Here is a 27,062-nt window from a genome sequence, read left to right as displayed (position 1 = left end):
ATGGAAATAATAATAATAACTACTTTACCTTGTAAAGTGCTTAGAATGGTGCCTAGACACAATGGATGCTCCAAAATTGTTAGTTGTTACTATTATTTCCCAATTTTGAAGGAGAAAACACTATTTTTAGCTCTGGGAAGTGAGGAATGATCTCTTTGCTTTGCCTAACCTAGACCCTAAGCAGACTTGCAGGGCTATGGAAGAATGGAAGTGAATGCTGGAAAGGTTGATAGGCTTCAGATTTTGAAGGACCTTGTATGAGATATAAAATTTCATTAATTATTTGGAATATGAGGAACCATAAAACTGTTAGAGAGATAGTTATATTCATCTTTTTATAATTATCTTTTTAAGAAAATAATCTCTGATACCTTTGGATAATGGAATTGGAGGAAGGTAGGAATGGAAACTGGGAGGAATTCACAAAGCTCTAGAAACCCTCTAGGACAGATGTCAGCAAAGACACTACTAATCCATCTAGCACCTTTGTGAGCCATGTGGCATCCCTTCCTCTGTGCAGGTGCAGCTCCATGCAGGAGCGTAAGGTTTGGTGAACAGACTTCCTAACCTGAAGGCCTTTATGCAATTAACAAACAGCCAGTTTACACTGCAAGCAGCCCTAGACTTGTCCTAGGGCCTGAGAAAGGCTGGTAAGAATGACTTAAGGAATAAGGTGGATTTCAAGAGACTCCCTCATAGGCTAATTCTTAGGCTTCAATGACAGTCATGTGGAGATGAGGCTCAATCCTCAAGGAAGTTTAACCTCAGTACCAATATGAATCCTTTGCGAATGATAACAGACAAGCATGCAGTAAAAGATTACAAGGTACAGTAAGAAAATCTATCAATATTCCCAAACAAAATGTTAAAGTCACTGTGACTTTCTGCTAATGAAACTCAAGGATATAGCACAGTAGTAAAAATGTTACTTCTTTATTTGTTTTGTGTTTTTTTTCCTTCAAGGCAAATTCTTTCCTTCTTACCTCACTATTAGTTCTATTTCTTCCTCATACAAAATTATGTTTTAAAAAATGCTTTGGCGTATTCTCAAAAAACTTTCTAATAAAAAGCCTAAGCGTCTATGTCATTTGTTACAAATGAATACATCCTTTCATATACATAGAAAATATTCATTAAGCATCCATTGTGGGCTGTCTGTGAAGTCTTTATTTGATACTTGCATGCCTGTAAGGTTTGTATTCAATTAGTGTTTCTAAACCACACCTTCTGAATAAAATGTAATGTGCAATTTCTTATAATCTGAAAATTTTAATTCTTTTTAAATGCACTTTGAGTGTTTCAAATTTGAAGACATACTTTGGCAGAATTTGGGAGCAATTTGCAAGCATCTTTTCTTTGGCACTGTCAATAGCTTACCTAATTTAATGGGTATATTTTAGCACATTTTTCATTCGATTATAGCTGTCACAGATAGGCATGCTATCCTCACATGAAAGTTACAGCAGTGTTGACAAGTATAGATGTCAATTCAAGAATTATGGACTGAGGCCTCCAGCTAAATCATCCACCAAGACAGTTTGGCACATCTAGATTCATAAAAATAAGTGACGAATGTCAACTCTTTCTAATTAGTTGACAAGCCAGAGGTACCACCTGAATATAACTAAGTTTTGGAATAAAATTAGACATAAATTAGACATAAATAATAACTTTTTAATATTTTATTCATATCGTTCATATATAGTTTCACATGTGTAAATCTATTTAAAGAAATAAAAATAATAAATAAATAAATAAATAAATAAATAAAATTGTTTTCCAGGCAAGTTTAACCTAGTTTAGAAATTAACTATAATAGTGATTTAGGAAAAAAAAATTAAAGTTTGAAAGAAACTTACCTCTAACTTTCTTTGTAGTTGAGACCAAATTATGCATCTTTTTTGGTCATAATGGAAATTCAGATATCCAAGAACATCTGTCAGTGCAAAGACCATTTTACCTCGTATCTATTAGAGCCATTTTAAAAGGCAGCAGCAGATAAAATAAACTTGGTAATTTATTTAAAAGTCAAAAGAACAGTGGGAAAAGCAAAGACATGACACTAAGAACCCTATATTTATCTTAGAAACGGGACAAAAATATCAAAATACAGCAGTATAAGAAACTTCAGAAAAATACCCCCCAAATGTGGAAGTTTTAAATTTATGTCACTGGTTTAGTTAGGTTGTTAATTCACTTCTCTTTTAGTGCATCTCCTTCTTCATCTTAACAACAACCACAAAAAACTGTATGTATAAAATTCAAAACACAGTTTTGGGTGAAATATTAAAATGGAAACTGCTGATCTCTTTACCTTTTACTTAAACAAATCCAGATGAAAAAAGATATATCTTAATTGTGGTTATTCCGATATAAATTCCTAAGAGATACTTGCTTCCAAAATAAGAGTTGTGTTAAGAAGAAACAACAACCTTTATTTAAATTGCCAAAACTTGTCACAGAGTACATGCCAGATAGACCTTAAGATGCCTCCCAACAGTGCACTATTGTAGCGATGCTAGGCAAAAAAGCAAAGTTACCATTCTAACACAGAGAATCTAGCTTTTCAATTTTAAAAAGTCATTTCTGAACCCTTGCCCAGTATACTTCTTCTATGCATTATAGGTTCATTTTTAAATAGATGATAGCTGCTATTAGGCTACAAGAGAAGCTGCACTTAATGTCTTCTGCAAACAAGTGAGAGAAAAGTTAAGTTAATAGCAAATATGGCAGCTTGCCTGCCATTTATTCACTATTAATAAGTGATAAATTGTTTTAATAACATAAATGGGCTGTGCTTCTCAGAAATGAAATTAATAAAAAATACACAATTTGGTGATAAACTGTCAGATACTCATACCAGATATGCTGGCCAGTATTTCAAACAGATTGGCTTCAGTTTGTGTACCCTGTTGCTATTCATCATAATCGAGGTTTTCTTCTAAGATGGTGCAATATTCCATATCTCACAGCTAACTGGTCTCATCAAGCCAATAAGCAAATGAATCCCTGGAGCAAGTTAGGCACGTTGAGAAAGCTATGATTTGCTCAGATTTCTGTGATAAATTTCTACTCGCTAAATAATAGAATTAAATAAAAGAATTCACAAATTTTATATGTATGCCTAAATACATTTATTACTAAAAGACATTTGTATAAGTTATGAATTACATTTAATTACTGGTAATATAAGTCGCCCCCACAGTGACTTAAACCAGCATGTGTTTTATTTTTCTATACTTTCCTCCACTGTAAGTACTAAGATCAGGCCAGTGAAGTAGCTTGGAGTTGCCAGTGGAAACCCCAGCTTTTTCCAGCTGTCTATCCAGACATTTGGCTTTTGCCCTGCTTACTGCCTGCACGTTTGCATGGGCCACCTCTACCGTCATACCCATGTTACAATCAAGAGGAAGAGAAAGGGCAAAGGGGAAAAACACAGAGACAAAGCCCAACAGAGTCTGTCTCTTTTAAAGAGCTTTCCCAGATGCCCCTAGTGACCTTGGCTTACAGAACTTCAGCCTGGACTGGGTCACATTGCCACCCCTAGAGTCAAAGGAGTTTGAGACCTACTACCTTGAGAAAAATTGGGGCTGTATTAGTAAAAAAGGGGAAAAAAGGGCACAAGGGCATCTACTAGAATGCTTCCAAGAATTTAAAGAATTCACAGTACAATAACCACCAAAATGGAAGCATTCCTGCTTACTTGTTAAATTTTGAAATTTTACCCTCAAACGTTGCTCTAAGGATTCATCAAATTGAGTACTTCTTTATCCTAAACACTTTGATTGACATTGAGGCTGGTAGTGAACATGGCTCAGTTTCCACTTTCCGGAGTTGATAGTCTGGTCTAGTGAATGCCTATGGTAACCCGTGGTTGCCAGGATCCACAATTCCACAGGCCACCATTAACATTGTATTCTAAGTGAAAGATGCCTCCCCAGGTGGTTATAATGAGAAGGCTCCAGGTAAACCACTTGTGTATTACAATAACTTTTCACTTTTCCAGCATAATTAGGAAATGATATCTTTCTCAAGGGGAAAAATGTTACTGGATAATGGTGTTCGGAAAGTTAAATAAAAACATATAGGCATTACATAGGTACAATAAATTTTAGTTTTAAAAGAAACGTTGTCCAATTCTCTTGGTTAATAGTTTGGTCTCTACAGCCAAATGGCCTGAATTCAAATTCTGGCTCCACCACTTTCTAGCTGTGAATGACCTTGAACAATGTTATGTCCTCCTCCATGAAATGCTGACCTCATAGGGTTACTGAGAGGAGAAAATGAGTTATGTAATTCCTGTAATCATACATTCTCAATACATTTTGGTTATCAACTTATTCACTGAACCTGCATTATTAAGCCTCGGCATCCATTTTGTTGAACAGTATTTGATGGACATTTTTCTAACTGTTGTGTACATTTTTCTTTGCTTTTGTCAATAAAATAGAGTAAATATAGTTTAAACTTTTCCTCATGTTTAAGTACCATTATTACAAATATTGATATTGTGCTACAATAAAATTAGCTTGAATTTATTGATTGCTTACTGAGCACCAAGTACTCCTGTAAGTGTTTCACATGTATAATCTCATTTAAGTCTCAGAACAAAGTTTGTTGTTATTAAGATTTAGAGGTTTTATTTTTGTTTTGTTATTGGCTTCCTTGCAAAGTCTCAGCTATAATTCAGATAGTTGAGGCTTCTCAATAACTGAATACAGGATAGGTAAACATGAATATTTTTAGTACTTTGCAATGAACACTGTTAAACTCACAGTAGCATTCTAGATCAATGTTTCTCAATTTTTTTCCAAGATAAAAAAGATTGCCTTTTTATTTTGCCCAATAGAAAGGGTAGCTGTGATTCTGACCTGGAAAGTTATCTCTACTCCCACACCAACTGTAGCTATTTAACTTACCCCCTATTAAGAGTTATTGCTCTTGGTGTTCGAAAAAGTTATGATTGGCCATGCAATACTTTATTTAAAAAAATCCCATCCGAAGAAAACTATTTAATATTAATATAAAATTCCAAAACTCTAGGAGAGATTATTGAAGAGTTAAACTTTTATATTAAAACAAGATTCTAATTTTTTTAAATGTTGACTTACACCCATACCATAGAGTCAGTCTCTCTCCCATCTCAATCCAAAGTGACCAAGGCAAGCTCAGGAGAGAGTTCCTCATTTGGCAGTAATCAGATCTAAAACCTTAGTTAATAAAATGATCAATTAACCTTTAGCACAAAAGACCTTATTATTTGCTAGGAATGCCATGACAAAATATCACAGACTAGATGGCTTAAATAACAGAAATTTATTTTCTTAAGGTTCTGGAGGCTAGAAGTCCAAGATCAAGGTAGCAGTGGGTTTGATTTCTTCTGAGTCTTCTCTCCTTCCCTTGCAGGCAGCCACTTTGCACTATGTTCTCACATGGTCTTTTCTCTGTGTGCATACCCCTGGTATCTCTTTGTGTGTCCAAATCTCCTCTTTTTATAGGGACATCAGTCATTTTGGACTAATGCCCACCCTAACAGCCTGATTTCAACTTAGTCATCTCTTTAAAGGCCCTATTTCCAAGTATAGCTACATTCTGAAGTACGGAGAGTTAGGACTTTAACATATGAATTTGGGGAGGGACACAGTTCAGCCCATAACACAATCAATTTAGAGATCATTTTTCTTCCATACCTTCTGGTTACTAGACATTAGACTTCAGCTAAAATGCACAAAACAAATCAGTAATATGAAATGATGTATTTTTTTCATGTTGTAGTGACACATCATGATTTTCTGATCAAGAATGTGTTTGTTATTTTAATAAGCACAGAGGAAAACATCTAATAAAATCTTAGTTTTAGTGATGGTAGTTATTTCAAAATAGATCATAAAATAGACATATAATATCTGATTAATGCATCTGTTTATCTAACTTTGGTAAAAATAACCAATGCCTATTTAAATAATGCTAGCCAGTGTAGAAGAAAATGCCACTCTAGGTCAAAGATTTAGGAACTGTATCATTCAATACTAGCAAATATAGCTATAATCATGTTTAGAGACTCCTATGTAAAATAAGATTGCTAAAAGAATGAGAAAATAAATTTCCATGTAAAGGAAGGTACATTCAAGAAAGATCGTTTTATCTGTTGATATTTTTATCCCCTGAGTTTTCTCCTAGAATTAAGCCAGATTTACAAAGGAAAATAATTTTTTGTTTCTCTCCTAGTTCTTCAGATAGATTTTGGTTAAGGGTATTTATGATGTGGATCAGTTATTGGTATTTGTTTGGTTCTGTATTTCACTGGTGCATATTATACTGCTTATTGTTAGAGTGCTGCCAGGCAGATAGCCCTAAAAATCAATTCAGTGTGCAAAACTTCTGACCGGGCAACACATATTCAAATATATCTGTCCATATTTACAATTGTACTTTCATTCACTTAACATTCACTCAGCTACTATTTTTGGAATGCCTGCTGTGTGCCAGGAACAGTGCTAAGCACCTCCCCTTGTTTTTTGTATTTTCTCTAAGCAAAGGTATCACCAACCTCCAACTTATCAAGTTGGTCAAGAATGCCATGATCCTCCCCAAGATCATGCAATTCAGTGGTCCCCAGACATTGGAATTTCACAGAGCAATGCTATTTTTTTTACTTGGGACATTTTATCAGAATAATAAGGACAGACTTACCATTGCTTATCACTATCAATTTATGAGAAAGAACATTTTAGTGCCAAAAAGATTGCTTAAAGCAAACCTCAAAACATTGCTTATTTTTCTCATTTCCCCAGTGAAAATTTTGTCATCCACAGTACAAAATTTGAGAACCACTAATCCAGAAAACAGAATAAAAAGGCAGTAAATATCAAGAGGACTAATTAAAGACCCGTGTGTGGAATAGTACATCACTTCTCAACCTGTTACTCATTTTCTAATTAAAATATCAAAAAGCATTGTTCCCGTGTAACATTTGAAAGAATGACATTTAGCTTATTTTGTATATAGTAGTAGATAAATGAGAAAGAATATTACTTTTAAAAAATTGTGAAGTCATCCACTCGTGGCTTTAGTTTCCTAACAAGATTCTCTAGATAATTTAAAATATCTTGTAGCACAAACCTTTCTCTCAATATAAAACGTAGAATTTCAAAAGGGTGTTTCCATTAATTAGAACCTTTTGGTCCTAAAGATTGATTAACTGCTGATAAATGTCTATGATATTAATGATAGTAGAGATAAATCATTTTAGTGACAATAAAATGGAAAGCATCAAGAAATAACTACTATAATCCTTCACTATATTACAGTTATAAAAAATAAGGGAAGAAAAGAAAAGTAGGAGACATAAATATTCAATTAAAAGCAAAATCATGGTGATTCATTAAGGCATAAAAATCCATAGTCAGTTATAGACCCCGAAGTAGGTACTTGCATTGTGAGTCTGTGTGTGTGAGGAAGTACTGGTAACTGACCCATATTCACACTGACCTAGTTTTTCACCAGCACTTGTATGTTTCGAATAGTGAGAACCATTCCTGAAACATTGTTACTCTATGATTAATCTGAAATACCAAAAACATAATAATATTTTAAAGTATAATAACTAGTCAAGAACATTATAATTATTTGTTGAAAACAACGGTTTATTGAAATCTTAATCCATTGTCTTTTAAATAGATGATTTTATGTAAAGGATTGCCAGCACTTCAAGATATTTCTTGTAGGTAGAATTACTTCAGACTAACAATAGAACCATAGGTAGAATCAGATTACAAGGTTACCTATATTGTCCCATTTGAAAAGTGCTCCCAAGGCTCCCCTTCATCCAGGTGCTATGCATCTGAACCACTATAAGTAAAATGCATTCATATTATTTTTTGCCTTATGTATCTTCTACATATAAAATATCGTAAGGGGTAATATTGAATGAATCCACCATAAGATGTTATTGACTTACCCAGATCTTCAGAGAAACTAGGTAGAATAAAAGCAGAGTAAGCATGGGAAATGTGGAAAATGAACAAAAAGAAATTTGAGGGTTAATGCGGTTGAATTTTTTCCTGTTTAAAAATGTTGTCTAGAATAGTCCTGATGAAATCACCTATTTTTATCATGTTGTCTTTTAGGCCATCCATTTATTTCAAGTTCTTCACCAAGTATACATGGATTTATTTATCCTCCATTCTTCTTCACAGAACATTTCTTCCAAGTGAGATAAATTCATTTGGTTTATTAATATTGAAAATGAGGGAATCTATTAAAATCTGTATACCATTTTATTGATTCTCTCTAGTGTACCTTATACAGCTGTTTTTTAACTCATCACTTTTATACTGATAGCATGGGCATTTAATGGCTCTTACTTGAGCCTAAAGTAATTTTGTATATTCTTAGCAATATAATTCTGATATATACAAAGATGCCAGCGTTAACAGAGCTCTTATAGCATAGAGATTCTGAAATTAGAGAAATGTAACTTTGAATCCTATCTTTCCTACTTCTTATTCTGCAGCTTACATACCTAGCATTTCTAAGGCTCAATTTTCTCATATGTTGAATACACTGGCAATATTTTAAGTAATTCCTATTAGTTTGTTTTTATTCCTTGTGAAATATATTATCATGACAATTGAATTTGGTGGGTTTTTTTTGAAAGAAATGTAACTTCTGTTACTTTTCAGCATGAAACACTAAATACACTGAAAGTACATTCCCATGAAAACAACTTAAAAATCTGGATAAAATGTAAATTACATTTCTTTAAGTGAATTGCTGAGCTGGCTAGAAAATAAGGAAGTACGCAAAAGCTAAATCAAGGAGAAACCTTGGAAGATGGGTAAGAATTAAAGCTGGATTTTGTTCTAAGGGCATCTGTTAAACTCTAGAAATCTTGAACTTCTGTTTTAGTGTCTGGAAATGTCCAGGCAGTCAGGAAATAAAACTTAGATATTCTCTGGAGTTAATACATTTCAATCAGGACCTCAAAGAATCCTCAAAGATTAAATTTCCAAGGAAAATGAGTTCATCATATAAAATCACAAAACACATAAAGAAACCAGAAACCATAAGAAGCATGGCACCGTAAATCAGAGTCAGCAGAAACAAGAACCAGAATAATCAGATTACAAAGTCTTCAGTTATTGGAATTTTCAAATGTATGAGCTTTAAGAATTAAGGAATGGAAATGTGAGAAAAGAACATGAGTCTATAAAAATAACCAGGTAGATTTATAAAAACAGGATAGGCAGAATGAAAGAAGCCAGAAAGGTATGATGAAGCATCCAGGGACTAATAATAGCAGGGAATCGTTTTCACGCCTATGTGTAAAGGAGCACAGAAAAGGAGATTGTAAGACTGGAGAGAGCTGTAATTGTAGCTATAGCAAAGAGTTATCTGAGAGGAACTGCAACTTTGGTAGAAGCCCCACAACACACTAAGGATGCGGATGGAGAAATAAATACCCCTACCTCTCTCCTCCCACACCCAATATTCCCGCTGGTAGCTTTCACTGACCAAACACACTGGGATGCCAGGGGCAAGGGAACTTTGGTGATGCATGACATAGAGGTTAATGTGCCAGGACACAGAGCAGAATGGAGAAGAGAGGATTACAGGGGCAAAGAGAGAATTCCCAGCACAAGAGAATAAGCGATTTTGAGGATAGAGTGCAAAGGCCTAACTTACATCTAAACAGAGTTATAAAAAGAAAAAAAAAGGCAGGGGGAAGCAAATGTTCAAAGGTAAAATGGATGATAATTTTTCAGAATCCCTGAAAGACAGTACATCTCAGGTCAAAAAGCAAACCCAGTGTAAAAAGAAATTCACAAATAGACAATATCATAGTGAAACTGAAAAACACCGAAGAAAATGAAAATATCTTAAACCAGCTAGAAAAGAAGGATTAGCTACAAAAGAAGTCATAACTGATTTCTCAACCACAACGGGGTTGTAAACTGGAAATAACACCTTCAATGAGCTAGCAGTATCTGTCCACATTTAATTCTTCATCTTGTGAAGCTGTCTCTTAAGAAGAAGTATAAGATGTAGACATTTTCAAATAAACAACTGAGAGGTCTAAAATCTGACTCACTTTAAAGACAATTTTAAAGGATGAACTTCAGGAAGAAGGAAAGTGATCAAAGGTAGAAGGTCTGAGATACAATAAAGAAGAGTAAACAAATATTAAATATGTGGATATATCTAAACATAGAAATCATAATTTCCAAAGTAGAAGAAAAAAACAGAGTGAAAACAGGGAAAATAACCCTTAATTTAAAAGAAGGGTAGAAAAGGAAAATAGAAAATCTATATAAAGAGAAAGCACAAAATAAGATAGCAGAAATAAATCTAAATTATTAGTAGTAAAATGAGATAATGCAAATAAATATTCTTACTACAAAAAAATCTGAGTACATACTGAATTTTTTAAAAGCTGGATTTAAAATGCACAATATTTTCTTTCCTACAGACATACCTTAAACAGAGGACCAAAACAGGCTAAATCTAAAGTATGGAAAATGATATTCCAGGCAATTGCTATCCATGAGAGCTCTTGCAAACTATATTATTAACAGACAAACAGATTGTAAAGCAAACAGTCTTATTAGATCTTAAGTTCACTACATAATGATAGAAGGGTCAATTCATCAGGATGTTATAGCTTCTATATACTCAATAAGATAGGATCAAATTATATAAAACAAAAAATGACAGAAGTACAAGGAGAAATAAATTCATCATTATATTGGGGAAGGTACTGACACATCTCTCACTAATTAATGGATATAACAGAAACAAAAATCAACAACATTTTGATCATATACATTCTTTTCAAAGCACATATAGACTTTTACAGTCAATAAACAATAAACTCTGTAAATAAGTAGATTAAAAGATTATGTTAGAAGTTGATAGGCCCAGAGGTAAAGAAAAAAGAACAGGACAAAGAAGATCAAGAGTGTTAGTGGAGGAATGAACTATTGGAACTGATTAAGAGGGGAAGGAGAGGATGTGAGGAGAGGTTACAGGCAGCAGAACACAAAGGGCTTCATGGGCCATTGTAAAGGACTTTGGCTTTTGCTCTGAGTAGAAGGGAAATCCTCAGCTTGCTGGGCTCAACACAGTGACACAATCTGACTCATGATTTTAAAAGACTCCCTGGCTGCTGAATTGATAGTAGACCATAGGGAAGCAAAGGTTGTATGACAGAGGCTGTGAATATATGCTCTAACATTCCTTTGGTGGATAATGTATTTACTTACCCACAAAAGAAGCCAGTAGAAAATAAGCAAAAGGAAACAAAGAAAAGCAAACGCTTCTGGCCATGCAGAGGGAAGGAACTGAGAAAGGAAATGCCAGGTGAGGACTTACAAGGTGAAATTGCTATGCTCCATGGGATGTGATTCTTTGTTGTGACCCCATAAATTTTTATAAAATGCCAAAAGTTGTTTCTAAATGCTCCTAGAATTAGCACATAATTATGTGATGTCCATCTGAGTGGTTCAGGCTGTTCAGGTACTCACTCAGTCTCAAATAGAAACTAAATTGGGTTTTTCCCAGAAGCCTATCTTCCTGAATAGATGAGTCATTTGACCATTCTTTCCCTAGTAAAAGATACAAGATGTCCCATTTTTTCTCATCTTAGTATAAAATAGTAAGAGATTGAAAGTATTTGTGCTTTAAAACATCCTAGATATTATAAATATGGTTCTGATTATGAAGTTTTCTTTTTTCTCATCAATAAGAATGATAACCATCAAACCCAGTACTGTCATAAAAATGCTGAGTATCTTCTGTGTCTCTGCGCCATGTCTGACAACTCTACAGAATTTACTAGGGCAACATTGTCCTAACATTCAAAAATCTCAGTCCAGTGACAGAGCCATTGGCCTGTGGGCTATAACTACCAAAAAGATGTTACTCAGAGATAGGATGCAGGAGAACAGGCTGAAGGCAGAACTCCAGGGAAGAACTTGATCTTTACATGCCTGATTAAAAGATTATGATGTCATTTGCATTATACATTATAGTATATGTTTAGATATTTATGCACATTTGGAAGATAATATTACTTCATATTTACCAACTCTCCCTATTTCACTTAGAGAAAGGAGTATATGCTTTTCTTGAGAAATAATTAAGTCCTTCCATACACATTTTTTTTTTTAGAAGATGTTGGGGGTAGGAGTTTATTAATTAATTTATTTATTTTTGCTGTGTTGCGTCTTCGTTTCTGTGTGAGGGCTTTCTCTAGTTGTGGCCCCCAGTGCGTGGGCCTCTCACTATGGCAGCCTCTCTTGTTGCAGAGCACAGGCTCCAGACATGCAGGCTCAGTAGCTGTGGCTCACAGGCCTAGTTGCTCCGCGCCATGTGGGATCCTCCCAGACAAGAGCTCGAACCCGTGTCCCCTGCATTAGCAGGCAGATTCTCAACCACTGAGCCACCAGGGAAGCCCCTTCCACACATTTTTTTTTCTGCATCTAAACAACTGCCATATATGGTAATAGTCCCTCCTCTGAGACTTAATGAGGCTCCAGGTGAAAGTGGAATCACCTGGAAATGAGCAAAGCCGTTCCTTCATTTAGGCAGCTGTGCTCAGGTACAAAGGTCAGCAGGAATCAGAAAGTCTAGACGTTAGTCTGGCTTTGCTGCTGACCTTGGGCAAGTGAGTCTCAATTTCTTCATCTGTAAACTATTAAGCCCATAGTCTCTTTATGAGGAATAAATCATATATATAAAGAGGTTGTATAACTGTAGCTCACATTAGAGCAGTACAGGATGTACATTTATTCCTCACACCACTCATTCATTCAATCACTTAAAAAGAATATTTAATTTCTTCTATGTTCAGTGAATTGTGCTAGATCCTCAGGAATGATACAACTTCTGTCCTCCGGGATTTTTAGTGGAGGCTGAGGCCGTAAGACGTATGTGTAGGATCCCATAATAGGGCAGAGAGACAGAAGATAGTTGAGAAGGTGGGTGAAATCACAGAAGACTTTCCAGAGGAGAGATGATTCTATATTCCGGTGGCATTAGTATTCTCATTTCATAAATGTTGACCGAAAACCATGAAACCCAAACGTTGACACAGGTATTTTCCTCAATCTTTAGAGTCAAAATGTGTGGGGGAAGGAAAGAAAGAATAGAGAAAAGAAATCTGACTGGGCTTATAAATATGTATTATATTGTATTAATTTCTAGATGGTAGGTAATTATATTGTATCTCTGTATTTCATGCTATTCAAAATACAAATTTTTAAATAGTTTCCATATGCTCTTAAATTTTAAAAGTGATGGACAGTTCAGGTATAATTTTGGTAATAGTATTATAACCTGAGTGTTAATAATCTTATTAAAGCAGCTAGCATTTTTCTGTATTTTTTAGCATCAATTTTATCTTTGCGTAATTACGTTGATTCAACATTAGAACTTTTTCAAGAATTCTCACCATTTTTCCATCCTCTCACTTTCAGTCTGTATGTGTCTCTAGGTCTGAAGTGGGTCTCTTGTAGACAGCATATATATGGCTCTTGTTTTTGTATCCATTCAGCCAGTCTGTGTCTTTTGGTGGATGCATTTAATCCATTTACATTTAAGGTAATTATCGATATGTATGTTCCTATTTCTCACCATTTTTAATTAGATATATTTCTTCTATATTGCCAGCTCTGTTTTTGCTTTTAAGAGTAAAATAAACATGTTTTGAATATTTTGAATGTATTGATTTATTTCTTATTATGGCTTCTTTACATTTTTTCCATCCTGTGAATGTCATTCCTTTTTATAGGCAAATATTTTATTAATTCACCCACTTGATATACATAGCTTTAAGGGGTTTATTTTCTGAATAACTCTGATTTTAGTGAACTTTATGTTTTGTGTATGTGTTTGTGTGTGTGTGTGTGTGTGTGTGTGTGATTTTGGCAATGAACATATTCCTACATATTTCATGTAGCTCACTTATTTCTGTAAGGAGCTTCACAGAGGGAAGATTGTTATTCCTTGTATCAATTCAATTTGTTAATACAATACCTTCATAAAGATAACAGACTTCTGATATACTACTACTTTGTGTGTGGATAAAAAATACAAAGATTTTTTTTCTTTTAAATAGGAGGTAAGTAAATCAATTTGAACTAGAATTTTGTAATAGTGTGCTTCCTGAATTTATGAGGAGCTGGACTTTATTTTTCCCATTGCTACCCATGCTCTTCTCAATTTCATAGATTTTTCATGGAACAGTTGTTTGCTACAACCTCTATAGAGTAAATTATATACCATTCACATTCCACTTTTGATTTGTTGTTTAGAAAAGGTAGAATCTACATTTTCAAGCCCATAATGATACCCATCTATTTTGAATTCTATTTTCTTGAAAAATGGTGAAAATAATACTGTTATTTTGTCATCCCGTAAATGTGTGACATGGCAACGTAAAAAGAAGTTTCTCCTTTGAGACTATTGATGATCTCTTGAATATTTGGTAAATCATCACTGGCCTTAAAAATCAGGCATCTGGCTCTTTTCCAAGTGGACAGTGCTTTACCTATCATTTTGTTATGTTAGGCATTTCACTCTGTTTCCAAGCAGTTTAAGTGTAGTTAAGATTTGATTTATTTTTTTCCTGCAACAATCTTGCCGTTTAATTTCATCCAGTTTGTCCTTATTAAATATCAAGTCAAAATATTTGACTGAGATAATTGGGTATCGATTATTTTTGCACTGTCATTTGCAGTTCAAATTGGATCTTTGTAAACACTTGAGACTTTTTAATGGCTACCTTATACTTAATATGCATGCATAGTTCTAGTTTGGTTCCAGGTTGGTTTGGAGATTGTTTCACTGTGCTGAATTCAGACTCAACTTTCCATAAAAAGGAAAAAAAGCAAAAAAAAAAAAAAAGAAACAGCGGCCCACTGCTTTTTCAACTCTTTCCTCTTTTTTCTTTAATTCAAAGCCAACGAAGGAATTCTGAAGTGCTGGGGGGGTGGGTGGGTTACTTGGCTTTATAACTTTGTAAAGATGGATGGTCATAGCATGCTGCCCCTTATTATTCTCTTTTCCTGGGCAGAACAGACTACTAATTATTATTTCTAAAAATAATATAGCAATCTTATTTTTCCTTTTCCCATATGCAGGCTTAAGCACATTTTCATTTTTTAAATTCTTATTATTTGTATTTATTTATCTATTTTTATTTACTTTAATTTTCCATTAATTATTTCTGTTTAGTTTTTAGACTTGTAGACGTGTAAGTCAAAATCACAATAACTTATAAATATTCCATATTTTAAGATTTAGTGAACACCTACAACTCAGTAAGAGAACTGCTTTATGATCCACTAGACATTAGAAAAAACAAAAGACTGATAATATTTTCTCAGCATTATGAAATGAAGATTGCATTTTAGGAGTCCAAGGACCAGAGTTCAAGTTCTTCCTCTGGCCCTCCTGTGTTACTCTGAATATGTCACTTAATTTCTCAGACTTCCTGTTGTCTCATCTATAAATAGTGATGCACTGATACCTACTTCAGAATTGTCAAGAAAATGAAACAAAATAAATTATATGGAAGTATTTCAACAACTGTAGTGTGTTATGTCAAAGCCCTCAAATGGTCTAGAATCTATATGAGTAATACAGATGAGTAATTCTTCATTTCAAACATTGAAATGAAGAATAATACTAGCTAGAAAATCACCAGTTACACTTCCAAACATTTAATAAATATCATATAGAAAATTCAGAAGGCAAGCACTGAGTATATTTGAAGTGGTTGGATTTGTTTCTGAGTAGAATTGGAACTTAAAAATATATCTTCAAGGATGGGTAAAATTTGGAATGAAAAACGAAAATCTTCCAAATGTTCCTGCCAGAAAGGAGCAGACTTCATTCATCCATCCATTAAATCATTAATTAAATATTTATGGAGCATTTACCATAGTCTAGGCACTGTGCTAAGGAATACCAAGAAAGATGGAGTAGCTATGGAAAGAAAAAGATGTTTGACTTGTGTCACATGATAGACACTTTAAACTTTGGACTCCGACTAATTGAAAGGTAGTACCCTTTTTACCCCAGAACTAATTGGATGAAATTTCAGATTGTAGTCAATATTGTATGCCTTTGTACTTTAACAGAAATGCTCCTGTACATTCATTGTCAAGTTTGAAGGCAACAAATGCTACCATATTTTATTATAGATCTTACTAAGCTTCCTACTCATGTAGATTGTCACTCTAAATATAAAAGATTGTGTTTATTTATAGGTGTGTAGCTTATTGTGTTCAATTCTGCTTATAATCAAGTTAAATAAATGCTCAATGAAATGCCAGTCTGATTTTTTGAAAAATGTCTGCATTTATTTAAGATTGTTTAATTAAAGATAATTATTAACACAAAATTGGAATTCTTACTTTCTTAGAAAGTAATGTCAAGGATATTTACTCTTTGTAATTTATTTTATATCTAGTTTACAGATTTTTTTTAATTCCTTAAGGAGTCTTAGGAAGCCTACAGACCACAAAGCAAAGGGGTTTGCAAATACTCAATTCATTACTTGTGCACTGAACGTCATTTAGGGGCTTATCTACGTTGTCTAATTATCAAATAGACCCATTAAGCACTACAAACTTCCAGTTTGGGTTGTGCTCACAAAGCAGCAAGTATAGTAATAAGTTCAATGAGGGGGAAAATAGCCTCCATATCGTTGGTATCTTGTAAGCAAAACAAGTTGATTTTGTTTTTTAATCGAGTTTTTGATGTCATGATAAAATCTCTTTTCCTTAATCATAATCCCCCATAATGTACCTGTGGGAGCACAGGGAATTCCCCTGGTTCTGCTGGAGAAAGTCCCCACACAGGGATGCATCACCCTGAGGAGAGCAGCTCCTGATGTTCTATCTATCTTGTCTCCTCCTCCCCCTCTTATCCCCTTGGTCTTGCAGCAAAGGGAACCTGGGGTGGTTTAACCTGCTTTCCAATGTCTGTTCATGCTGGCAGCTGGTGCAGAGTGGGATGGTGAGAGGCTGTTCAGTGCAAGGTGATGGCCTACTAGGAAAGTGTTAGGGGTGCCAATGAATGACTGAGAGGAAGCACATGAGTTGGCGGTAAAGGGATGATAGCCACAGTATTTGGAAGGCCACTCACTAGGTTGACCACCTGGATCACACAGAATGATCCCAGCATCATATATTTTCCCTTATGGCAAGATTAGGAGAGAGAGATTCATTCATTCATTCAAGCAACGAGTATGAATATGAAGCACCATACTAAATTCTCCAATAGAATGGAGTATAAAACTGACATTGTCTCTGCCTCCATGGAACTTACAGTTCAGGAGAAAGGCAGGCATTAAACAGAAATCCAGAAGTCTGATATGTAATTGCAATATGTGATAAGTGCTATGATAGAAAACTCTAGGCTGCAGGGTAGAACCATATTTGGAGATCTAATTAGATGAAGGAGTTAAAGAAAACTCTCTTAAAAAGTCATGTTATAGTGAAGACTGGAACGGTGATTAGGAGTTATTTAGATAGGAATAGGAGGAAGATCATTTGAGGCAAAGGAAGCAGCATGTAAGAAGGCCCTGAGATAGGAAGAAGTTTCAAGTGAGTATCCAAGGTACTTCAATGTGCTTGGAGGAGAGCTCCGTAATTGAAAACCATAGTTGCATGAAAAGTGTGTTTTTGCAAGGAAGCTCCTAGGGGGTTACTGTTAGCCTGTTCTACAGTGAGGAGTTAAATTGTTCATTTGTCTCCAAAAGATCCTCATACAGAATACTTTTCCATAACTTTACTTTTCTGCTCATGTTGACTTTAATTTAGAGGTCTTCAGTGGAGAACTGGATTTTCACCAGTCATGTGCTAAGTTAATAGGGCCTTCTAGATATGCAGTGCTATCTATTGAAATTTGTCATATTGAAATTTAAATTTAAATAAACTAAAATTCGATCAAATTTTAGAAATTACAAATTCAGCTCCTTGGTCACACTGGCCACATTCCAAGTGGGAATATACTGTGTATATGTCTAGCAGCTACTGTATTGGACAGTGCAGATACTGAGCATTAGCATCATTAAAGAAATTTCTGTTACATAGTCCACATAGTAGTTAACCCCATGGGCTCTGGAGTCAGATCTGGATTTAAATTCTAATTTTTGCACTTGCTGTGTGATCCTAAGGAAGTTATTTAACATCTCTGAGCCTCAGATTAGCCATGAAAAAAATAAGAATAGCATGAGTAATATATATAAAGAACCCAATAACTCACCTGGCACGTAGTAGACATTTAGAAATACCAATACCTGATACCTCTATTTTCTTAGTCCAACTCTCTTTTCCTCCAGGCACTCAATCATTCTTCCTCTTCCTCCTCCATATTGAGCAAATCCACTTCATCCATATTTTCACCCATGCTTCCCTTGCTTTATTCACTGGCCACACCGTCAACCCAATCTACAATTCTAGATCAATCCAGACTTATTCTCTGATCCAGCTGAGTCTGCCAAAGCTTGGTAGAGGAAATCAATTCACTGTTGAGATGATCAGCATTATAAATGGTCAGCCTCCATGTTCATCTAGTTGATCTCCAGCCAACTTGGCCAGCCTTTGAATCTTTTGCTTTGGCTACTCTTTTCCTTTTTGATAATACCTATCCTAACTGCAGTCTCCTCACCAGGCCCTCACCTCACCTCTATATCAGCAGAATGAATTCACTGAACTTCCCTTTCCTACCTCTTCAAGTATATATATATTTATTTACAGGGGTTCCCAATGCCAGTATTGGGACCATTGTAAGTCTACTTTAGAAGTACTTGGTTAATGTTGAAAAATATATCTACCTGGGCCTGACCCCAGTCTACTGAATGGAAATCTTTAGTACTGGAAATGGGGGAATCTGTAGTTGTAAAGATCTGCAGATGATTTTGTGACCTAAGTTTTGGAGACACCACCAAGAGAGTTGTGGATACTGTTGCTTATAGCCTCTGATTGCTTTTTCATGCTGCTTGATATTAATCTGGCTGCCCCTATTTCTTCCCAGCAGTTGACATGTAGGCTGCACTTTTCAGAGCTCTTCAATGAGTTGTTAGAGCATCTGTCTTGCCTGTGGTCATCACTCTTAATTTCTCCTTGCTGGAACTACTAACACACTCCCTCTAGTGACATGCCAAGCTTGAGAGTAGCTAGAATAGCATCTTTGCTGTGTCCCAGCTGTGCTCTAAGACTTCATTCTTGGTCATTTTGTCTGACCATTTAATGCAAACTGTAGATCATAGCTGACACTGGTGGAAGAATTCAAGTAAGTAGTCAGAAGTGTAATCTTAAGAGGATGGAAGTCTCAAAGTTATATAATAGTTTGGACATGAACATTGCTGTGTAAAACATTTAATTTGATTCAAAGTGTATTTTCCACTGGGTATAACATTTAGCATTCCAACGACTTTTAGTGCTATTTTAATTTTTATTCATCTATTACTATGTTGTATATGTAGCTTACAGTGAGTTTCCTTGACCCCAGTTATCTTTTTTTTTTCATTTTTAAGCATTTTATTTGGAAAGAATTGGAAACTCAAAAAAAGTTGCAAAACTAAAAATCACACAAAGAACATCTATATACACTGTATCCAGATTTACCTATTGTTTACAGTTTACCCCATCTACTTTATGATGTATTTTCTCTCTCATACAGTTATATATGTTTATACATCGTTTCTTCTGAACATTGCAATAAGTTATATACATCAGAGCTCTTTATCCCTAAACACTTCAGTGTATATTTCCTAAGAATAGGAATATTCTCTTACATACCACAGTAGAGTTATCAACTTGATTGATTTACATTATCTAAACTATCAGCCATATTATAATTTTTTCACTTGATCTAATAAGAGAAGTTTTTGCTCCAGTGTAGGATCCAGTCTAGGGTCAGGTATAGCATTTTGATTTCATGTCTCTTTAGCCTCCTTTAATCTGAAACATTCCCACAGCCTTTCCTTTGTCTTATACGATATTGATATTATTGAAGAATACAGTGCTCCATTTTTAAAATAGGATGTTTCTCATTTTGTGTTTGTGTGATGTTTCTTTATGATTAGAGTGGGGTTATGCATTCTCAGTAACAATACAACGTAGGTGATGATGTATACTTCTTGGGGTATCACATCTGGAGGCATGTAATGTCCATCTGTCCCTCGCAGGTGATCTTAATTTTGTTTGTCCAGTCAAGGTGTTACCTGCTTTCTCCACTATTAATTACCATTTCCCCCCTCCGCTGCAACTAGTAAGAAGTTTGTGGGGAGACAGCTTACCATTTGTCATCAAAATTTTCTGCTAGATTTAATATCCATTGAGGATTCTTGACTGACCCAATCTTTACCATGATGCTAATATCCCGACTCCAGCATTTACCAGTTTGCCCTCAGCATTTTATTAAGCAAGAGCCCTCCTTTCATATCTGTTTATCTATCTATCATCTATCTACCTACCTACCTATCTATCAATCTATCTATCTATCTATCTATATTACATCTTTATTGGAGTATAATTGCTTTACAATGGTACGTTAGTTTCTGCTTTATAACAAATTGAATCAGTTATACATATACATATGTTCCCATATCTCTTCCCTCTTGTGTCTTCTTCCCTCCCACCCTCCCTATCCCACCCGTCTAGGTGGTCACAAAGCACCGAGCTGATCTTCCTGTGCTATGCGGCTGCTTCCCACTAGTTATCTACCTTATGTTTGGTAGTGTATATATGTCCATGCCTCTCTTTCGCTTTGGCACAGCTTACCCTTCCCCCTCCCCATATCCTCATGTCCATTCTCTAGTAGGTCTGTGTCTTTATTTCTGTCTTACCCCTAGGTTTATCATGACATTTTTTTTTCTTAAAATCCATATATATGTGTTAGCATACGGTATTTGTCTTTCTCTTTCTGACTTACTTCACTCTGTATGACAGACTCTAGGTCTATCCACCTCATTACAAATAGCTCAATTTCATTTCTTATTATGGCTGAGTAATATTCCATTGTATATATGTGACACATCTTTATCCATTCATCCAATGATGGACACTTAAGTTGTTTCCATCTCCGGGCTATTGTAAATAGAGCTGCAATGAACATTTTGGTACATGACTCTTTTTGAATTATGGTTTTCTCAGGGTATATGCCCAGTAGTGGGGTTGCTGGGTCATATGGTAGTTCTATTTGTAGTTTTTTAAGGAACCTCCATACTGTTCTCCATAGTGGCTGTACCAGTTCACATTTCCACCAGCAGTGCAAGAGTGTTCCCTTTTCTCCACACCATCTCCAGCATTTATTGTTTCTAGATTTTTTGATGATGGCCATTCGGACCGGTGTAAGATGATAGCTCATTGTAGTTTTGATTTGCATTTTTCTAATGACTAATGATGTTGAGCATTCTTTCATGTGTTTCTTGGAAGTCTGTATATTTTCTTTGGAGAAATGTCTATTTAGGTCTTCTGCCCATTTTTAGATTGGGTTGTTTGTTTTTTTGTTATTGAGCTGCATGAGCTGCTTATAAATTTTGGAGATTAATCCTTTGTCAGTTGCTTCATTTGCAAATATTTTCTCCCATTCTGAGGGTTGTCTTTTGGTCTTGTTTATAGTTTCCTTTGTTGTGCAAAAGCTTTGAAGTTTCATTAGGTCCCATTTGTTTATTTTTGTTTTTATTTCCATTTCTCTAGGAGGTGGGTCAAAAAGGATCTTCCTGTGATTTATGTCATGGAGTGTTCTGCCTATGTTTTCCTCTAAGAGTTTGATAGTGTCTGGCCTTACATTTAGGTCTTTAATCCATTTTGAGCTTATTTTTGTGTATGGTGTTAGGGAGTGATCTAATCTCATACTTTTACATGTAGCTGTCCAGTTTTCCCAGCACCACTTATTGAAGAGGCTGTCCTTTCTCCACTGTACATTCCTGCCTCCTTTATCAAAGATAAAGTGACCATATCTGCATAGGTTTATCTCTGGGCTTTCTGTCCTGTTCCATTGATCTGTATTTGTTTTTGTGCCAGTACCATACTGTCTTGATTACTATAGCTTTGTAGTATAGTCTGAATTCAGGGAGCCTGATTCCTCCAGCTCCGTTTTTCATTCTCAAGATTGCTTTGGGTATTCGGGGTCTTTTGTGTTTCCATACAAATTGTGAATTTTTTTGTTCTAGTTCTGTGAAAAATACCAGTGGTAGTTTGGTAGGGATTGCATTGAATCTGTAGATTGCTTTGGGTAGTAGAGTCATTTTCACAATGTTGATTCTTCCAATCCAAGAACGTGGTATATCTCTCCAACTATTTGTGTCATCTTTAATTTCTTTCATCAGCATCTTATAATTTTCTGCATACAGGTCTCCTTTGGTAGGTTTATTCCTAGATATTTTATTCTTTTTGTTGCAATGGTAAATAGGAGTGTTTTCTTGGCTTCACTTTCATATTTTTCATCATTAGTATATAGGAATGCCAGAGATTTCTGTGCATTAATTTTGTATCCTGCAACTTTACCAAATTCATTGATTAGCCTAGTAGTTTTCTGGTAGCATCTTTAGGATTCTCTATGTAATGTCATCTGCAAACAGTGACAGCTTTACTTCTTCTTTTCCGAATTGGATTCCTTTTATTTCCTTTACTTCTCTGATTGCTGTGGCTAAAACTTCCAAAACTATGTTGAATAAGAGTAGTGAGAGTGGGCAACCTTGTCTTGTTCCTGATCTTAGAGGAAATGCTTTCAGTTTTTCACCATTTAGGATGCTGTTGGCTGTGGGTTTGACATATATGGCCTTTATTATGTTGAGGAAAGTTCCCTCTATGCCTACTTTCTGCAGGGTTTTTATCATAAATGAGTATTGAATTTTGTCGAAAGCTTTCTCTGCATCTATTGAGATGATCATATGGTTTTTCTCCTTCAATTTTTTAATATGGTTTATCACATTGATTGATTTGCGTATATTGAAGAATCCTTGCATTCCTGGAATAAACCCCACTTGATCATGGTGTATGATCCTTTTAATGTGCTGCTGCATTCTGTTTGCTAGTATTTTGTTGAGGATTTTTGCATCTATGTTCATCAGTGATATTGGCCTGTAGTTTTCTTTCTTTGTGACATCCTTGTCTGGTTTTGGTATCAAGGTGATGGTGGCCTCGTAGAATGAGTTTGGAAGTGTTCCTCCCTCTGCTATATTTTGGAAGAGTTTGAGAAGAATAACAAACATTCTCTAAATGTTTGACAGAATTCGCCTGTGAAACCATCTGGTCCTGGGCTTTTGTTTGTTGGAAGATTTTTAATCACAGTTTCAATTTCAGTGCTACAGTGCTTGTGATTGGTCTGTTCATATTTTCTATTTCTTCCTCATTCAGTCTTGGCAGGTTGTGCATTTCTAAGAATTTGTCCATTTCTTCCAGGTTGTCCATTTTATTGGCATAGAGTTGCTTGTCATAATCTCTCATGATCTTTTGTATTTCTGCAGTGTCAGTTGTTACTTCTCCTTTTCCATTTCTAATTCTATTGATTTGAGTCTTCTCCCTTTTTTTCTTGATGAGCCTGGCTAATGGTTTATCAATTTTGTTTATCTTCTCAAAGAACCAGCTTTTAGTTTTATTGATCTTTGCTATCGTTTCCCTCATTTCTTTTTCATTTTTTTCTGATCTGATTTTTATGATCTCTTTCCTTCTGCTAACTTTGGGTTTTTGTTGTTCTTCTTTCTGTAATTGCTTTATGTGCAAGGTTAGGTTGTTTATTCGAGATGTTTCCTGTTTTTTAAGGTAGGATTGTATTGCTATAAACTTCCCTCTTAAAACTGCCGTTGCTGCATCCCATAGATTTTGGGTCGTTGTGTTTCCATTGTCATTTGTTTCTAGATATTTTTTTTATTTCCTCTTTGATTTCTTCAGTGATCACTTCGTTATTAAGTAGTGTATTGTTTAGCCTCCATGTGTTTGTATTTTTTACAGATCTTTTCCTGTAATTGATATCTAGTCTCATGGCGTTGTGGTCGGAAAAGATACTTGATACAATTTCAATTTTCTTAAATTTACCAAGGCTTGATTTGTGACCCAAGATATGATCTATTCTGGAGAATGTTCCATGAGCACTTGAGAAAAATGTGTATTCTCTTGTTTTTGGATGGAATGTCCTATAAATATCAATTAAATCCATCTTGTTTAATGTATCATTTAAAGCTTGTGTTTCCTTATTTCTTTTCATTTTGGATGATCCGTCCATTGGTGAAAGTGGGGTGTTAAAGTCCCCTACTATGAATGTGTTACTGTCGATTTCCCCTTTTATAGCTGTTAGTATTTGCCTTATGTATTGAAGTGCTCCTATGTTGGGTGCATAAGTATTTACAATTGTTATATCTTCTTCTTGGATCGATCCCTTGATCATTATGTAGGGTCCTTCTTTGTCTCTTCTAATAGTCTTTAAAGTCTATTTTGTCTGATATGAGAATTGCTACTCCAGCTTTCTTTTGGTTTCCATTTGCATGGAATATCTTTTTCCATCCCCTTACTTTCAGTCTGTATGTGTCTCTATGTCTGAAATGGGTCTCTTGTAGACAGCATATATATTTGGGTCTTGTTTTTGTATCCATTCAGCCAAGCTGTGTCTTTTGGTGGGAGCATTTAATCCATTTACATTTAAGGTAACTATCGATATGTATGTTCCTATTCCCATTTTCTAAATTATTTGGGTTCGTAGGTCTTTCCTTCTCTTGTGTTTCTTGCCTAGAGAAGTTCCTTTAGCATTTGTTCTAAACCTGGTTTGGTGGTGCTGAACTCTCTCAGCTTTTGCTTGTCTGTAAAGGTTTTAATTTCTCCATCAAATCTGAGTGAGATCCTTGCTGGGTAGAGTAATTTTGGTTGTAGGTTTTTCTCCTTCATCAGTTTAAATATGTCCTGCCAGTCTCTTCTGTTTCTGCTGAAAGGTCAGCTGTTAACCTTATGGGGATTCCCTTGTGTGTTATTTGTTGTTTTCCCTTGCGGCTTTTAATATGTTTTCTTTGTATTTAATTTTTGACAGTTTGATTAATATGTTTCTTGGTGTATTTCTCCTTGGATTTATCCTGTATGGGACTCTCTGTGCTTCCTGGACTTGATTAACTATTTCCTTGCCCATATTAGGGAAGTTTTCAACTATAATCTCTTCAAATATTTTCTCAGTCCCTTTCTTTTTCTCTTCTTCTTCTGGAACCCCTATAATTCAAATGTTGGTGCGTTTAATGTTGTCCCAGAGGTCTCTGATACTGTCCTCAGTTATTTTCATTCTTTTTTCTTTATTCTGCTCTGCAGTATTTATTTCCACTTTTATCTTCCAAGTCACTTATCTGTTCTTCTGCCTCAGTTATTCTGCTATTGATCCCATCTAGAGTACTTTTAACTTCACTTATTGTGTTGTTCATTGTTATTTGTTTCATCTTTAGTTCTTCTAAGTCCTTGTTAAATGTTTCTTGCATTTTGTCTGTTCTATTTCCAAGAGTTTGGATCATCTTTACTATCATTATTCTGAATTCTTTTTCAGGTAGACTGCCTATTTCCTCTTCATTTGTTAGGTCTGGTGGGTTTTTATCTTGCTCCTTCTTCTGCAGTGTGTTTTTCTGTCTTCTCATTTGCTTATCTTACTGTGTTTGGGGTCTTTTTTTTGCAGGCTGCAGGTTCGTAGTTCCCATTGTTTTTGGTGTCTGTCCCCAGTGGCTAAGGTTGGTTCAGTGGTTTGTGTAGGCTTCCTTGTGGAGGGGACTAGTGTCTGTGTTCTGGTGGATGAGGCTGGATCTTGTCTTTCTGGTAGGCAGGTCCATGTCTGGTGGTGTGTTTTGGGGTGTCTGTGGACTTATTATGATTTTTGGCAGCCTCTCTGCTAATGGGTGGGGTTGTGTTCCTGTCTTGCTAGTTGTTTGGCATAGGGTGTCCAGCACTGTAGCTTGCGGTCGTTGAGTGAAGCTGGGTGCTGGCGTTGAGATGGAGATCTCTGGGAGATTTTTGCTCTTTGATATTATGTGGAGCTGGGAGGACTCTTGTTGACCAGTGTCCTGAAGTTGGCTCTCGTACCTCAGAGGCACAGCACTGACTCCTGGCTGCAGCACCAAGAGCCTTTCATCCACACAGCTCAGAATGAATGGGAGAAAAAGTGGAAAGAAAGAATTAGTAGAAGAAGAAAGAAAGAAAGAAAGAAAGAGAGGAAGCAAGGAAGGAAGAAAGAAAGAAAGAAAGAAAAAAAGAAAGAAAGAAAGAAAGAAAGAAAGAAAGAAAGAAAGAAAGAAAGAGAGAAAGAAAGAAAGAAAGAAGAAAAGAAGGAAAGAAAGAAAGGAGGGAGGGAGAGATGGAGGGAGGAAGGAAGGAAGGAAGGACAGAAGGAAGGAAAAAAGAAAGAAAGAAAGAAGATAAAGTAAAATAAAATAAAGTAAAATATAATAAAGTTATTAAAATAAAAAAAAATTATTAAGAAAAAAATTTAAAAAAGAAAAAAAAAAGACAGAATGCTAGGACAAATGGTGGAAGCAAAGCTATACAGACAAAATCTCACACAGAAGCATACACACTCACAAAAAGAGGAAAAGGGGGAAAAATCATAAATCTTGCTCTCAAAGTCCACCTCCTCAATTTTGGATGATTTGTTGTCTAAAGGAGGGAAGGAAGGAAGGAAGGAAGGAAGGAAGGAAGGAAGGAAGGAAAGAAAGAAAGAAAGAAAAAGAAAGAAAGAAAGAAAGAAAGAAGGGAAGGAAGAAAGAAAGAAGAAGATAAAGTAAAATAAAATAGTTATTAAAATAAAAAATAATTATTAAGAAAAAAATTTAAAAAACAAAACAAAACAAAACAGACAGATAGAACCCTAGGAGAAATGGTGGAAGCAAAGCTATACAGACAAAATCTCACACAGAAGCATACACATTCACACTCACAAAAAGAGGAAAAGGGGAAAAAATCAAAAATTTTCCTCTCAAAGTCTACCTCCTCAATTTGGGATGATTCGTTGTCTATTCATGTATTCCACACATGCAGGGTACATCAAGTTGATTGCGGAGCTTTAATCTGCTGCTTCTGAGGCTG

This window comes from Grampus griseus, assembly GCF_964374135.1.
Source record: "Grampus griseus genome assembly, chromosome: 1".
NCBI classification, from domain to species: domain Eukaryota; kingdom Metazoa; phylum Chordata; class Mammalia; order Artiodactyla; family Delphinidae; genus Grampus; species Grampus griseus.
This window is presented reverse-complemented; position numbering follows the sequence as displayed.